Source organism: Mus caroli, chromosome 6, assembly GCF_900094665.2.
Source record: "Mus caroli chromosome 6, CAROLI_EIJ_v1.1, whole genome shotgun sequence".
In the NCBI taxonomy this organism is placed as follows: Eukaryota; Metazoa; Chordata; class Mammalia; order Rodentia; family Muridae; genus Mus; species Mus caroli.
In genome coordinates, this window is record NC_034575.1 from 108,994,193 (window position 1) to 109,010,578 (window position 16,386).

Here is a 16,386-nt window from a genome sequence, read left to right on the forward strand (position 1 = left end):
AAAACTGTGTTCTCCATGGGGAAGCAGAACATGCAGAAGGCCAGGGGGCAGGAAAGAGTCCAGTGAGTTTGGGGAAAGGATGACAGTGAGAGAGAAGGGTGGTGTGTGCTGGGGTAAGGACCACACCCAGGGGAGACGCCAGGCTTTGAGCCTGAGCACCATGGGAGGGCCACAGGGTGTGCAGCAGAGGATTGGCACCCTGAGTTTTGCTGCTGACAGGCCTTGGGATTGCACCCTGGGAGGATGACAGGAAGGTGGCACGCAGCAAGGGGTTGGAGATGGGTGACAGTGACAGCAAAGTCTGCGGGGGGGGGGAGAACGACACTGTCCCCCACCCTTGCTCTGATGGCTGAACTCTCAACTGACTGAGCAGTTAGTGGATGGGGTGTGGAAGGCGAGGCTCGGAAGGCGAGCAGGGGCTGTGGTGTCACAAATGTACGGATACAAGAATGAATCCTGGTCTCTCCCAATCTGCTTGGTAATGGAGGGTTATTCAAGAGCGAGCAACGCAATAAGCCAGATAGACACTGAGTGATGCTTGCCCTAATGGTATGGGGGCTGTCAAGGAGGCTGGGGAAAGATTCAGTGGGGAGGGATTACTCCCCCTGTTATTCTGACCCATCATTAATAAGGAACAGCTAAACGGCTATGACTTGGTGGAGGATCCGCTCTGTCAGGCACTGTTCTAGGCTGTTTCCCATATGAGGCGATCAGTACTTTTATTTACCCCCATTCTTTCCAAAAGTGAGGATGTTGAGACACAGAGAGCCTTGAGTGGCCTGCACAAGGTCACACAGCAAGTAAGTATTAGAAAACCCAGCCTAGACCCTTGGACTCAGAGTATTCACTAAGCCTTGTCCTATGCTGGATCCTCCATCGGTACTGGCAGAGAAAGCCCTCTCTGATGATGCCCAGCTGCCCTCTGAAGGCCCCATAAACAGCACAGTACCATCCACAGGGCACAGTAGCTGCCTAGCACCCATCTATGTTCTACCACCTTCCTGCCACAGGGTGGGGGCAAGTTCTGAAACCTCACTGGGAACCTGTAAAGCAAGGACACATACTGGGAGCCATGGTGACAGGTTAGTAGCTGTGAGGCATGGGCTGGGCTGGGCACAGCCATCTCCTCACCCTCAGACACTCCCTCACAGCGGTCACAGTCTTAAAACAGTCACCCACGCAGGAGACACTACTTGTCTGTGTTCATGCTGGGATTCCCTCAGCAGCGGCAGGCTGATGCTTACACAATAAAGTAACCATCCCCAAAGCTGGACTTTGATGGGGAATGGGCTAAGGTCAGGGCTCCTTTTGGTTCTTGGGTGTACTCGGCCAACTGTACACTTGGGTGTACAGCCCAACTTTGCCTGTGTCCTGGAGAAGGAGTTATCTTATCCCTTTCTCTCTCTTTGGTCTGCCGGGACCCGGGCCCTGAGTTCCGTGACTGGTACCATGGACAGCGCTCACTCTTCTAGGTCTCTGCGCTGGGCCCGAATTCCTCTGCTGCTGCTCTGGAAGGGAAAGGAAAACTGGGGTTCCCGTGAGGCTTCAGAGAATAGAGACGTCCCAGGGACCAGGATGCCAGTTTTCATTCAGCTAAGAATCCCCTTCCTCAGAAGCTATCAGAGACCCGAGTCACTCAGGGAACAAAGAAAGGCCCAGAGACAGCTGTGGACCACAGTGCCAGCCACAGTCTACATCATTCCTGCTGCCTAGACGCCGGCGGGGTCTAGGCTGTGGGCTCTATACTAACCTAGTCCATTGTGCAGAAGCTCTGGAGGACCCAAAAAAATCATCCAGGCTAAGTCTGAGTCACATGAGTCCCATGAGGGCTCAGGGCCAGCGTCACACTTGGACACCTGCTATCAGTGACCACCTAGGTGCAGCTAGTCCGCAGCAAGGGCGTTGGCACAGCCAAGTGCTCAGCCAATTTTTGTTTCTAGCCCTGTACTCCCTCCCTCCCTTCTCCAAGATGCTCCAAGCTCAGAAGCCAGGGCTGGGGCTGCTGAGAAGGGACTCATTTCCATCTGAAGTGAGTCACTGAAGTTGATAAATTTAGAAGTGGCCTAAAGAGCTCTTAATATCCTGCCTTCAGACACTTGCGAGGAGACTGTGACACGGCAGCCTGGGCTCCAGCTACACATGGGAGAGTGGACAGAGAGGGGTCCCAGAGGGCCTCTTCTCCAGCCTGGGCTTCTCTGCTGCAGCCCTGACCTACAGGAGCTCCAGTTGCCTTCCCTAGGCACACAGATGTCTGAACTGGGACAAGGCAGCTGCTCCAGGGGGTGCTCACACTTCACATCTTGTTGCTCAGAGGGCAGCCACAGCTCACAGCTGTTCTCATACAGGGCACCAAGGGCCACTGCACTTGCCACAGCTCAGGGGACGTGCTGGGGTGCAGGCTATGCTTGAGAGCCGCCCAAGCTGAGGCGGAGACTCAAGGTGGAGGCATTGTTGCAGGGATAGCTTCTGCCCTGTCCTGCCCCACTTCCTCCTTTTGGCCCCTTTCTCCTGAGTGATGTCTCCAGCTAGTCCCATGAAAGAGACATCTTGATAGGCATGCCCTCCATGCACAGATACCAGCTCCCTTTCTCCCATGACCCTTCCCATGACCTTGACTCTCAGAGACATATGAGCGACTTTGAACTTGAGAATTTTAAAGTCATCTGGGCCCCACGTCTTTGTTCCAAAATTGAGAAACTAATCTCTAGATAAGGACTTGTCCAGCATCGCCCCGGAACCTTGGTCCATGCCAGGCCATTCCATCCCCAAGTCTCTACAGCACCCCTCCCCCACCCTTGGTGGCTCATCCCTGTCGGCAGCTAGATAGGCTGCCCCAGGGCTTCTGATCTCTCCAGGAGAGAGTTCTGCCTATCACTCTGCAGCAGCTGCTGGCAGCCTCTGTGAGGCCAGGAGCCAGCTGGGAGAGGGCAGGGTGGTCAGCAGGCTCCGCTGCTTCCTCTGGTGTGGTGGACAGGCAGGGGAACCCTGGTGTACAAGTGTCCCCCTTACCCAGTGGAATCTGGACCAATGCTTCCCTCTGCACTCCGTCCTCTGTGCGACTCACAGAACCCCCAGACTCACACCACAAAGCGTCCACACTGGCCAGTGCCTGGACAGGGAGAGCCAGCTACACAATTCCAGCCAACCAGCATCTTAGGCCTTAGGGATTCCTGATGGCCATTACTTTGTTAACAGTGTTTATTTTTGCTATCATTTATGGGATTAGAACTCACTAGATGCTCACGATGGAACAGTTGCTGGCACTTCTGCATGAAAAGTACATTAAGTGCTTCACTTTTATTTGATAAATCCTTTTTTTTTTTTAAGTTGGAGACTTATGTTATCTCTATTTTAAAGGCACAGAGAAGTTAAGGAACTTGCAGCAGATCACACAGCAGAGAAACAGAGGGTCAGGCACTGGAATCCCAGAGCCCATGCTTCCTGATTCTCCCTGGACTGGGGTGTTTATTGTTATGAGCTGACATTTATTAAGCACCAACTGTATGCAGAACAGCAGTTCTGAGGGGTGAGTACTCTCAAGCTTTAGGGGGAGACAGAGGCTCCTGGGGTGTGGAAGATAGAGGTTTCTTTGCTCCCTTGCTAAGCCTTTCATCTTGTTCCCTGGATTTTGTTCACACTATGCTATACCATAGTAAGATGCATGGATGCTTAAGAAACCTAACGTGGTTAAGTGAATGAAGCCTCCCTTCCCCTACCCCAGGATGTGTCGAAACGTCCAGGTCACAGCTGTGAGAACTCAGATATAGAAATGGAGGCCACATAGCTGATATGACCAAGCCCAGATTTGACCCCAAGCAGCCTGGGCCTACCTTTGTCTCTAACCACTGTGCCACCTACCAGACTATGAGGATTGCACCCTGCTCAAGGAAAGCTTGAGAAGATGCAGGAAGGCTGATGCCCTCTAAGATCTCCAGCAGATCCCTCAACCCTGCACAACTCAACAGCTTAGCTCATCAGGTCACCCTTGAGCTCTGGTCCAATGGGGCAGGTCCTTGAGAGCCAGGTGGGGTCACCAGGCAGCTGCTAGAGTGGCCCCAACAGGAGGTCAAGCCCTCCTGTAAACCCAGCCTTCTAAGGCGGCATGGGGAGTGGGGGTGGGTGGGGGAAACCTGCTTCTTCCTTCAGAGATTTGTGCTGCTTAGACCCAGAATGGGGTCATTCACTTGTGGCTCCTCCTACAGGTTCTGTCACACCATTAAAGGACTGAGCCGCAGGATCTTTCTAAACCCAGGACTTTCCTCCTTGGGCTAGGATTACCCTTCTGCGGTCACCTTCAGCACACCCAGGCATGAGCAGGACCCTATTTAGACACATCCCACAATGATATCTGAAGTCAATCCCACTTTCAGAGATCAGAATGCTGAGCTCAGAGAAGCCAAGTTCCTGGCCCAAGGTCGCACAGCAGTCAATACTGGGCTGGGGTTTCTATTCAAGGCTCTTTGATGCTATGGAAACGCAGCAGAGTGCTTCCCATGCAGAACCTCACCACACACTCACCCAAGGGAGGAACTGTGCAGCCTTGAACACTTTCAGCACAGGGCAGCAGGAACCCCTTGGAAACCCACAATCCCCAGATGCTCTGGTTTTCCCTCTCAGCACCACCGTATTTGCATATAATTTACAAGCATTCTCTCAGAGATCTTTTTATGGTTGTGATTGAGACAGGGTCACATGAAGCTCAGGCTATGCAGCCAAGGATAACCTTGAACTCCCAATCCTCTTGCTCCCCACCTCCTCGATGCTGGGATGACAGGTGTGTGTCACCATGGTTAATTTTCACCCTCCCATAAACTTAAAACCTTCTCCAGGTGATGATAATATCCAGCCCCACACAGTCAGACCTTATGCTATATTATTTTGGGGAAAAGGTGAGAAAACTGCCTGGGAGGTTCAGTAAAGATTCGAAACTTTCCTCGAATATTTTGTGTGTGCCTGTGTGTGTCACCTGTGTGCAGGTGAGTGTGCACATGTGTACATGCATATGGAAGCTGGATGTCAACACTGGGAGTTTTGCACTATTATCCTTTACTTTGTTCTTTGAGACAGGGTTTCTCACAGAACCCGAAGTCACTAATCTGCAGATAGACTGGCCAGACTGCAAGCCCTAAGGTCTGCTTGTCTCTGCTTTCCCAGTGCGAAGGGTACAGATGCAAGCAACCATGCCCATTTTCATGGGGATGCTGGGGATAGGAACTCAGGTCCTTATGCTTGCATGGCAGGCTTTAGACAAAGCTGTCTCCCAAACCCGCTGAGCATTTCTTAGGCAGCTGTTGTGAATCCATAGATAGGGAAACCCATGTTCCTAGAGGATCAACTGTAACAAGGAAATGGTGACAGACTCTGTTTGACATCCAAGGACTATGCCAGGGTGAGCACTTGACTTGAGTCCCCTTGCCCGTCACTGCCACCCCTCCCCACCACCAGGAAGACGAGCACCAGTGTCGTGCCCATCTTACAGAGGTGCAAATGGAGGGTAAATCACTAGTGTCACGACACGCAGCTGAACAGCAGAGCCAGTTCCCTAAGATGTGACTTGCAAGAAGCAATCCCCTCCCACGGAGAAAATGGAAGAAACATTTACCAAACACTGAGGACACAGCACAGCGACTCACAAGGGAACCACTCAGTGTGTTAGTACGTGACTATGATCCCACGGATGAGGACATGGGGGCAGGTGGGGTTTCTTAGGAAGGGACTGTGGCTCTCAACCCACTGTCACATGCTAGTGTCCTGTAGCTAACTAAGGCAGGCCCCTCCTCCCTCCGTGTGCAGCAACCATCTCTGGGATCCAGGAGCCACTGCCCTTTGGAATTCTGGCTACGCCCCCGCCCCCCCCCCCAGCAAAGCTCTGGAAATATGGAGAAATGTGTGTCCAAATCTGAGTTCTCTTACTTGCTGTGTAACTTGGGGGCCATCTTAACCTCCCTGCACCTTGCTTCCTTTAGCTGTAAAGTGGGTGCAAGTGACAGAGAAGCCAGTTCATAGTAGCTGTGAACACTCAATAAATACCTAGGTCCAGGAACCTCAGGAGTCTCTACATGTTGTTTGTTATCATTCTTGGCCCCAAGCCCAGGGCAAGCATCTTTATAGGAGACACTGGGCATAGAGCAGAAAGGGCCTGAAGACAGATGCAGGGACCAGCCACATGCTCCAAGGTAAGGATCACTAGGGACTAGAACTACTGCCAGAAGCTAGGGGATAAGTAGGGACAGATTCTCCCAGGCCCCCTCCAAAGGCTCCAAGTGGGCAAATCCCACATCAGACTTCTGCCCTCTAGGCTCTGAGTAAAACTTTTCTGTTGCTTAAGCCATGCAGCTTGTAGGAATTTGTGGTGGCAGCTGAGAAAGAGCCACAGCTGTGACAGCTCCTGTGGCCTCCACCATCAATCCTGCACACCACTTGACTGTATCTCAGGCTCTGCACCCTGGTGGCCTCTCACAAGGGATCAGCCTGAGACCACCAGACACCAGCTTAATGAAAGGCACTCACCAAAGCCCATTGTCATGCATGGAGCAGGGCCAAGTGGCTCGGGATTCCAGCTCATCTGACTTGCAGGCTAAGACTTCTTCATCTGTCCTGTCTGTGCCCTGACATCTTGCCTTCTCACTCCCAACACCACGGTCCTTGGCCATGTCTGCAGCTCTCTAGCCCTGTAGAAGGTCCCAGCTTGTGTGTGATACTCTTAAGGCCTTACAACTCTGCAAGCCTCCATCACGGGGCTCCTTATTGGACCCTGAGTGCCTTAGCATTCTTGCCAGGGCGGATCCTTGGCTTGCTGTATCATCCATTCTTATTATGATCAGACAGCAGTCCTGGGCAGCATACAGGTTTGCCCAATTCCTATTGACATCAAAACTGCTAGCCAAGGGCAACTCGTGATAGTGGTGTCTGCTACGGTAGGTCCTCCCCACCCAGTAGGTCCTCCCAGCCACACTCTATGATTCCACTGTCATCCGTTCTCATGGTGCCTTGGCAGAACCACACTCTCACCCAGCTCCTGTGTCCCTTTAGTCTCTTTCATGTTAGCTTGAGAAGTGGGCCCTGCTCTGCTGTCAGTTAGAGACTGGAGGCTCTGTCCTCCTTCCTGCAATCTGGCAGTGCCTTGCTGACTCCCCTGCCAGCTATCATCTCTACGTAAGCATCATGGCAGACTGTTCTGCCCAGGGGCCTTTCTCCCTAACTACTTCCTCATCTGAGGCTCCCATGAGGAAGAAGAAATGGACCTCTGCAGGCCCAAGGATCTGGTTTGGAGGAAGAGCAGGATGGGTCAGGTACTCAGATTCTAGGCTGAGAGGCACTTGCCTCCCACGATGATTTCAGTGCTCTAGGTAATGGTGGGAGAATCTGACCACCCCCGTGATGTGTGTGTATGTGACACTCAGCTGGGTACTGGCAATGCTGGGAGCTGAGGACAACAGGAGAAGCCTGTTCCTATATTTTTGGGTTCCCAACCCAATATATCCTATATATCCTATATACCCTATATATCCCATATATCCGATATATCCTATAGGCTGGTAACACAGTAGTTAAAATTTTTCTCAATAGTTCGCTTTAACCCCCTTGATTATAGAGACAAGATTTAAGACAGGAGGGGCCGTTTTCCCAAGACCTGTTTCCAACATGGCATCCAGGCCCACCTAGGCCTCTCCCGGTTCCCTTGAGTTCCTGTGGTTCAGGGGAAAGGCTGGAACTGGGAAGTACCTGGAACAGTAGCCCAGATCTCCTGAAGTATTAAGAAAGGGGCCAGACATGGGACTCCCTGACACACCCACCCCATGACCTCTGGCCATCAAGGCAAGAGACCCTTCAAGCCCCTCTTCTCCCTTCCTCTCTGTCTCTTCCTCTGACCTTGGACTTGGCCCTTATTCTGCCTGCCGATCCTGATGCTGTTTCTTTGCACACAGCCCTTGACAGTGTCCCAGCTCTCAAACAGCTGCAGGATAAGGTGGGGCAGGAAACCTGACCACAGGTGAGGAGGCTCAGAAGCAGAGAGCTGCAGTGTGCATCCAAGGTCACACAGGTGGCCAGGAGTGGAATTGGGGTGCCCTCCCTTTGATTCTGAAGGCAACACACTGGGACACTCAGGGTCCACACGGGCCACTGTTGCTTCTTTTGTGAGGTCTGAAAGAGCCCAGCAGGGCCTCCCAATGCTCCTAACAAGGAGCCCAGAGACAGAAAGCCACCCCTGTTGGGGACAGCGTACCTATCACCTCTCAGGTTTCTGTCTTGGGTCTGACCTCATACCAGAGGGGCTAGATGGCTCACAAAGAGGTGCCAACAGTTCCAGCTGCGTGACCTTGGGTGGTGGCTTCTTGTCTCTCACCTGAGACATGGGGACGCTAAGGATAATTGCACAGAAGTAATGTGTACAGGGCAAAGAGCTCTGCAGATGCTAGTGGGTGTGACATTTACTAGTGTTCCCACTAAGGCTGGGTGACGGGAGTGCAGGGCAGGCTGTGGAGGAGGGGTGGATGTCTCAGGCTCTGCACACTAAATCACAGGCAGCTTTTCTGTCCTCAGCTGGAGACAACTTGGAGGCTACTGAAGGAATTCCGGCTCTCAGATGCCACATGCCAGTGGGCTGGCTTCCTGGTTCCAGAAAGGGCTGGTGGGCTTTGCCGGCTGCTGGTGGTCTGACCAATGGGCAGCCACTGCACCTACCCCCGCCCCTGTCTTCCCTCCCTACTCCAGGCAGCCTTCTCTGCAGACCATCAATCACCACAGATGGCCTTGTTCAGTCCAATCACTGCTCTTCGGGGAACGTGGGCTGACCCGCCCCTCAGGCCTTCAGGAAGCTGAGGTGGCCACTCAGGATCCACTGTCCTTCTGGCCTCATAGTCAGTTCCCCATGGTCCTCTCCCCAGGGCTCCTAGGGCCACCTTTCCTTCTTGAAGCTGAGAGGGCAACAGAGTGTCTGCAGAGGTGCAGCAGCTATGCCCACTGCTGTCTTACATGTGACTCTGTCATTCACCTGTGGGCACATTCCAGGGCACTGTGTTGACAGGCATTTGGGTCCTGTGCACCTGTCACCTGCACTCCTGGGGCATCCCACATGGGTATATAGTACACCAGGGTAGCTGCTGCAGGTTCCTGTGTGTGAGAGGGCTGCAAGCATGTGGGGGCAGGCTATACTCACTGGGGTGTGCATAGAATGGGGTCTTAAGAAGCCAGAGATGCATGCTGTGTGCACAGAGGCCAGATTGCATCTGTTGGTACAGGCATTGTGTGTTCACATGTATGATCTGAACATGTATGATTTACTACTTGTGGGTTCTCTATTAGTCCATGTGTATGCAGGAGTGAATCTATGCACAGGCATGCACCCTCGCTCACGACTGGGTTGTGAAGGTGGATAAATGGGAAGCCATTAGCATCCTCTCCTAGTCCTCCTCCCTCTGCGGACTCCCCAGACCGCAGCCCCTCCTTGCCACTGCTCCTTCAAGGAAGTTACCAGGCGGAAGCCCCAAGCTCAAAGGCCTGCGCTCCAAGCCCCCTCCTACTGCACACGTCAAAAGAGAGAATTTCTCTGGATGGCAACCGCCGCTCTGGGAAATGCCCCAAACGTCAGCTCTGCCTCCACAGCGATGTGGAGAGCAATGCCCAGTGGAGGGGAGCCCCTTCTACACTGCTAAGGCTCAGCCTCACAATGAGACCCTCTACTCTCAGCTCTGCTGGTGACTGGCCTACTCACTTACCCTTCTGAAGGTCGAGCCAGGCTCAGCCTTTGAGGGGACCTCCCTTGACGGGGGTCGGCCAGCTGAAGGGTCCCCTCCCCATTCAGTATGTGGAGCAGAGGTCAGCTACTTGGCTTAAAGTGGGTGGCTGCCAGCACCTGATGACCATAGGAGGGAGGTTCAGGTCCTGCAGGGAGGCAGGGAGGAGCCCCAGGTGTCTCAGTATTCAGAGGGGCCACCTAAGCTAGCAAGCTGATGAGGAGCTGGGCTTCCGGGCTTAAAGTGCCAACTCCACCATCCATCTAGCATGACTGCTGCAAAATGGCCTGGCCACCCACTCCTGCCCCTGCCTGCCACGGAGGGGACTTGGGATACATCCCTGCCACCACCTGCCTGGCTCTCCTCATCCAGTAGATCCCTATACACAGCAGCCCACCATCAAAGAGACCCTTCATAGGGGCCTCCCCTTGCCGCTTTCCTGGGACACCTTCCAGTACTCTATGTCTCCCAGGGACCAGGCTCAAGAGGAGACTGGTGTCCCTGCTGACCGGCTGCCACCACTAGCCCTTGCATAACATCCTGGGGGCATGTGCAGTCTGGAGGCCACCAGCATCCACCTGAGACCCTGCATCCCCTCCTGCGGGGCTCTTTGCACCGGTCCCCAGCCCCCATCCCAACCTCTCACCCTGGAGTGTCCCTCAGCCCGGGCTCCCAAGCATCCCCAGCTGCCTCCAGATAAACAAGCCAAGCTCCTACCACCCCCCTCCTCCCGCCGCCACCATCAGCACTGGGGGGAAAAAAACGGCAAATGCAATCAAATCAAATCAAAATAGGTGAGGGAGGAAGGGGAGAGCGGGGCCGGGCGCTTTTTATTTTTTATTTTCTCATGCTTGGATGAGGGGAGAGATGCCGGTTACTTACTTGGCTAAGGCAATCGCCAGCGATCGGTTCGGGTTCCAGGCGGGCAGCCCGTAATCGCGGTGCGGCAGCTGGCGCCGCGCTGAGCCCAGCCCGCGCGCCCGGTCCCTGCGCAGACTGTACCATCGCTCCCGGGGGGGGGGGGGGGGGGGACGCGGCCGCCGGGGGAGGGGCGCGAGCGCGGACCGAACCACCCCGCGCCTGGGAGCGCGGCTCTGGGCATCGCTCCCACGGGACGCATCCGCGGCCGCCCGCAGAGCCCTAGGGAGAGGCCCGTTCCCCTCGCGCAGGAGGCCGTGTCAAGGGCACGCGAAGGGGAGGGTCAGAGCCCAGCCCCGGACGAGCAAGGGGGCGGTGAGAGCAAAGGAGGAGGCATTGTTTTTATGTGCCTTCCCTAAGTCACTTCCTACTTTGTTTGATAGGGTCGGGGTTCCAGGCTCCCTGGATGCAGACAGGATGGCTCTATACCTGGAAGAAAGACTGCACAAGGGAGAACACCTAAATGCGCCTATGGTGACAGGGTCTATCTATGGAAAAGACTCTCCAGCCAGCTGCTGGATGTCGCTGTCTACACCCCTCTGCAGCCCCACAAGCTGCCTGGGTGTGCCCACCTGCTCCAGGGTGGGGATGGGTCCAGTCAGGAGAACCCTTGAAGAGGCCATTTCTCTGTCGGAGTGTTAGCACATTCCCAGTATCTGCCAAGGTATCTGTGAGGAGTTGGGGGTGACCGCACTGGACTAGTGCGTCTGTGGAGTCCAGAGTGATCCCGTTTTGGAATCCGAGGGAATGGACTCCCCCATCCAGCTGCTCACTTCCTTCTCTCTCATCTCACAGGGCAGACCTGTGGACTCCTCTGTAATTCCAGACAGGTGGGGCCAAAGCCCGGGTAGCCAGGTGAGGGAGGGGGGGTCTCATTGAATGAGGTGTCTCTCACTTCCTCCACTAGCTGAGGTGCCCTGTGACCATGCCTCCCCACACCTCAGGAGTGGCATCCTGCTTGAATGTGTGTGGCCTATAGAAGGACCTTCAAGGCCGGTATGGTGGAACACCTGTCAGCCTGAGTGGGTGCAGGAGGGGCAAGGCAAGGGGAGGGGAGTGCCCCTAGAGCCAGGTCCAGAAAAAGCTGCCTCCCTGCCTCCTTCCCCCACCCCCATCTCTGCCCACCTAGGAGCCGCCCGCCCGTCTTTCCGAGCGAGCGTCCTGTTGCTGCTCCATCTCCGCCTGGCACGGAATATCAATTTGTCTCGTTAAGCTGAAAGTCTGCACTGCACCAAATTCAGAACCCGCCACACAGAGGGGCCGAGGAGGGAGAGAGCCAGAGCAGAGCCCAAGGCAGGGAGGGCCCTTGAGCAGGACCATACCACCATCACTAACTGCTAGATTGCTCAGAGGGTCCCATCTGCCCCAGCCAAGCAGGGGCTCTCTCTCTCTCTCTCTCTCTCTCTCTCTCTCTCTCTCTCTCTCTCTGTGTGTGTGTGCACGCGCGCGCGTGCGTGTGCATATAGGGGTGGGGTGCTAAGACTCTAAGGATGTCCACCAGGCCTGATGGCTGCCCGTGTAACACCTTCCTAGGGTTCCCATGGGGCAGCCCTGGGCCTCATGTCAATAGACCAAGCTGGAGCCCCTCAAAACAGCCTTATCTCTGCTTCCTCTTAAAGCTGTAGATGGGAATATCACCCCTCCTGGGGTTATTCTGGACACACCTTGGTAAGACTTCCAAGTCGGCACAGTCCCTATGAATCCCTCCCCAGGATCAAGCTGGGAGGCTGTAGGCCTACCTGCCCCCACCAGGCTAGAGAAGCCATTAAGGCCCAATGGCTCAGGGAGGCAGGCCCAGAGGGCATCGGGTGAGAGGCCTCTGCAGCCCACTGTGTGTGCAGGAGCCTGCCACTGTGCTTCCCTACCTCTGGGGCAAGACACATTTTCCCCTGTGGCGGGAGTGGGGGGACTGGCTGGGGCCCACTGATTTCCACAGTTATGTCCTCTCCTCTGTCAGATAGAGAGCCACCTACAGATCAGGAAACCACAGCTCCTTGCACCCTAGGGACTACTGTGAACACTTAGAGGGGAAAACTGCATGTGGCTGTCGGGTTAAGTTACACAGCCACCTGGATAAACTGCCCCTGTGACTGAGGTTGTGAGTCCCAAGCCCAGGCTGCCTACAAGTAGGGGGTATGCTCCGCAGGGACCCCAGTACTTATCTACCTCAAAAGACTGAGCTGGAACTGCCCGGTGACCTCCATGGAGACATGCTGGCTTCACTCACAGACTCCAAGACTTCCGACTCTCAATCACTCGCAGATTTTGCTTCTTGGAGTCCAAGACCAGCATCTAACAGAAATGGACCCAAATAGCTATCTCCTTGGCAAGCCAGGCTCTGTGTCCTTCCATCTTTGAGTGTACATCCCCGTGGCTTCTAGTATCTGCTCATCCTGCAAAGCTGTCCTCGGCTGCTTCTTTGCCAGACAATTCTGCTTAGTCCCACATACTCAGTTCGTACCTCTGTCTCATCTCTGACCATTTCATGCTGTGATGGTCTACAGGTCTATGCCTCTCACTGGGCTGTGTCTCTATCAGATGGGTCCCTACGGCCCTATATGCTAGATGCCACCATGTTACAGATGCAATAAAGGCCTGAATGAATCACTGCTGTGTGATTTTGGCCTACCAAGCACCAGACCTGGCAAGACCCTTGGAAACTGGATCTCCTACAGTACAATGGCACAAGCTGAGGCTCTAAAGGAAAAGCTACAGATGCTTTGCTTAACCATGTCCTTGAGGGTAGGAAGTAGCCACAGATACTGCCCTGGACCTTAGGCTGTCTCTTCTGGCTATGGCTACTTCTAGGTCACTGTGTTGCCCTTCCAGGATATGTTAGGAACCGGGGTCTGGACAAGCTGGAGCATTGAGCAATCAGACAAACAAGGCATCTATGTTGCAACCCTGTGGAGGTTGGACATGACATGAGGGCCACCCACAGGGAGCATGGCACATAGCTAGGTGACCAGCTGAGAATGTCACCAACAGCTTTTCATCCAGCCTGAGTTGGCTCATGGTGGACCTGGTCTGAAGGTCAGGGACAGGGCAGGGGTGATAAGTAGGAAGGACAGGAGAGCAGCCGATGACTCCAGAGTTTGGTTGGTTATGCTGGGATTCTAGGAGCAGAGCAAGGGGTGAATGGGGGAGAGCCACTTTGCCAAGATCAGTCTGCTGGAGTCATAAGCCAATAGATTCCTCCCTGGGTCACAGGCTTTCCATGAAGAGATGGGAGGTATCCTTGGGGCCCCTGGGCAGAGATCTCAGGGCACTCTGGTAATATGTTCACTGTCACCAAGAACATCTGTATCCTAGGGGAGATGTTCCTTCCAAAGGCCTCTTCTGTGCCTGTCTCTGATCTCTACAACTATATGCAGGCCCATTTTAGAGAAGAGAAAATGGAGCCCTGGGGATCTGGGGACCTAGTAAGAAGTAGAGGCAGAAGGTGGAGCCAAGCCGGAACCCACATGTGTCCATTTGGGGTCCCAGGCCTTGCCCTCTGATCCTACTAGAGGCTTCTTAAGTCTGAGGCAACAGCCAGGGACTCTGCAGTTGATGCCTCTGGGTGGATCAGAATGTGTGTCCAAGAGTTCATATGGCCTGGTCCTTCCTCAGCTGCACCAGGGCCCACACCTGCTCTCCTCCCACCACTTTTTCCAAAGCCCTGCAAGCTTTGGAGCCAGACTTCCTGTCCTCCAGACCCGAGTTTCAAAACTAGCTCACTTTACCTTCGAGGTGATCTTGGGCAAGGAACTCAACCTCTCTGGGTCTCAGATGGCTCAACTCCATAGTAGGGAGCCGTGTTAGCTACTGAGCAGTGGTGTCAGTCAAGGGAGAACGGCAGGTGTTAGTCACAGACCGAACATGGAACGTGGAGGTCCCTGAGAAACACCATGGAAATCTGAGATGCTGGGTCTCTTGCATCCTCTTTCCCTAGAAGACGACATTCTTAGATACCTCTGTAAGGGGGAAGCTGGGATCCCACTCAAGCCCCCGGTTCCTAGCTTTTGCTTTTAGATCCCTCCACGGTAGAGTGTGGATCTGGCCGCTGGTGATCTCTGCATGGCAGTCACTGACAACCTATTCACCAAGGTACAACACCCCTCACTGTGAAACCCTGGGAGGTGGGCCCTTGCTATAGCCCTATTTTACAGATAAGAAAAAACAAGGCAGAGTGAGCGGGAGTAATGAGTCAATGCCACAGTGATTAGGGACACTGGGACCCAAAAAGCACAGCTCAGGTGAACCCAACCTGGGAAACTCACCAATGTGAGTATGGGAATGCAGCTAGATTTTCCCTCTGGTCATAGGGCAGAAGCCATCAGATCTATCTCCCAAGCCAGTGGGCAGATGTGTGCCTTTGACTGGCCTGACCTCTGGGGTTGGGGGGAGGAGCTGAGACCTACTGGGTTTTGAGCTCAGAAAGCAATGGAGCCAAGGCAGGTCACACAGGAGCCAGTACTGCAGAGCTGGGGATGGAGGCCCCCAAGGACAGCATGGGTAAAGCATCTTAGGCCAGGCTGGCACCACCTTGTCACTGCACAGCCACTTCCCAGTCACTCACCTTGCCTTATGACCTTGATGTCCTCGGTCTCTGCCTGGTCTCTTCGTCTCCTGTCTACCCATCCATCCCCTGCACCCTTGCTCTAACACTTCCCCTACCCTCTGACTCTCTGCTCCCCAGACACATCCTTCCCACCCCCTGGCTGGAGAACTCCTACTCATCCTTTAAGAGTCCTCTCTAGCAGCCCCTCCTGCAGAGTAAGTACTCCCTGGATGTCCCCTCTCCATTAGCTGGTCTTCCCATGTACATGTGTCACCATCCTAATGTACTCCTAGGGGCAGGAACCTGGGTCTCATTTGCCCATGGCATTCCTGGCAACAGACACAAAGCCTCCACAGATATTGATTGAATTAGTGAGTGTGAGTGCGAGTTTGTTGAATAAAAACGCAATCCCTGGAACAGGCCTGACTGATGTTTGCCTTTCTTGGTGGCTCTGGAAATGTTCTTTGGACTGGGGCTTCTAGTGTAGGAAACCTGCCAATAAATGGGGTTCCCTCTGTGCGCCAAGTTTGGAAAGGATAGAGGGAAACCCCCAAGGTTACTCAAGTGCCCCTGTCTAGAGATGCCTTAATGGGGACAGGAAGCTTGAGTTCTTGTCCCTGAAAGTCCCATCAGCCACAGATCACAAATTCATTTCCTTTGGGTGGTTCAGCCAACAAAGACTGGTCTGGTTCTCACCAAATAAAAGGATCTGGGCTGGGGGTCTCTGGTTACTCAAGTGAAATCCACCAGACTTCAGTCCTCTGGAAGTCTTCCTGAAGGTAGAGAGTGGGGAGGTGGGGACAGACAGGATGGGGGTGATGAGCCCTGGAATGGCAGGAGAAGGAGGAATGGGACTGATCATGTGCCAGGCCCCTTCCTGTGTGATTGCAACACACAAGTTGCCATTCATCACTGTGGTAGGAGAATTTGGTATTGTTAACCTAGAGGTGAGGAGCAAGCCCAGAGAGAGTGTGTGGCTTCTGTTGAGATGCATGGAACTGGCTGTAGAGTGTTGGGGACCCATGGGTAAGAAATTAGGGTGGAGGGGTGTCTGTATTGAATGGTGGTTGCATGGTGACCTCTCTCTGGTGCTTTCCTGAGTGCTAACATGCATGCTTCCACACATACTCTGCAAAATACCTATGTGCTTACACACACACACACACACACACACACACACACACACAC

At 54.0% G+C, this 16,386-nt stretch overlaps 1 protein-coding gene across 14 annotated transcripts in view; it reads right to left on the reverse strand.

Moving 5' to 3' along the window:
* Atp2b2 (ATPase plasma membrane Ca2+ transporting 2) overlaps positions 1–16,386 on the reverse strand; it is a 301,832-nt gene that overhangs the window by 140,821 nt on the left and 144,625 nt on the right. Inside the window, exon 1 of one of the 14 annotated variants that reach the window (XM_029478494.1) lies at positions 10,620–10,730. The exons of the other annotated variants lie outside the window; for them this stretch is intronic. The gene's annotated coding sequence lies outside the window, so the exon portion shown is untranslated. Of the gene's footprint in view, positions 1–10,619; positions 10,731–16,386 lie in introns of those variants that run through there. 14 annotated transcript variants of the gene reach the window in all.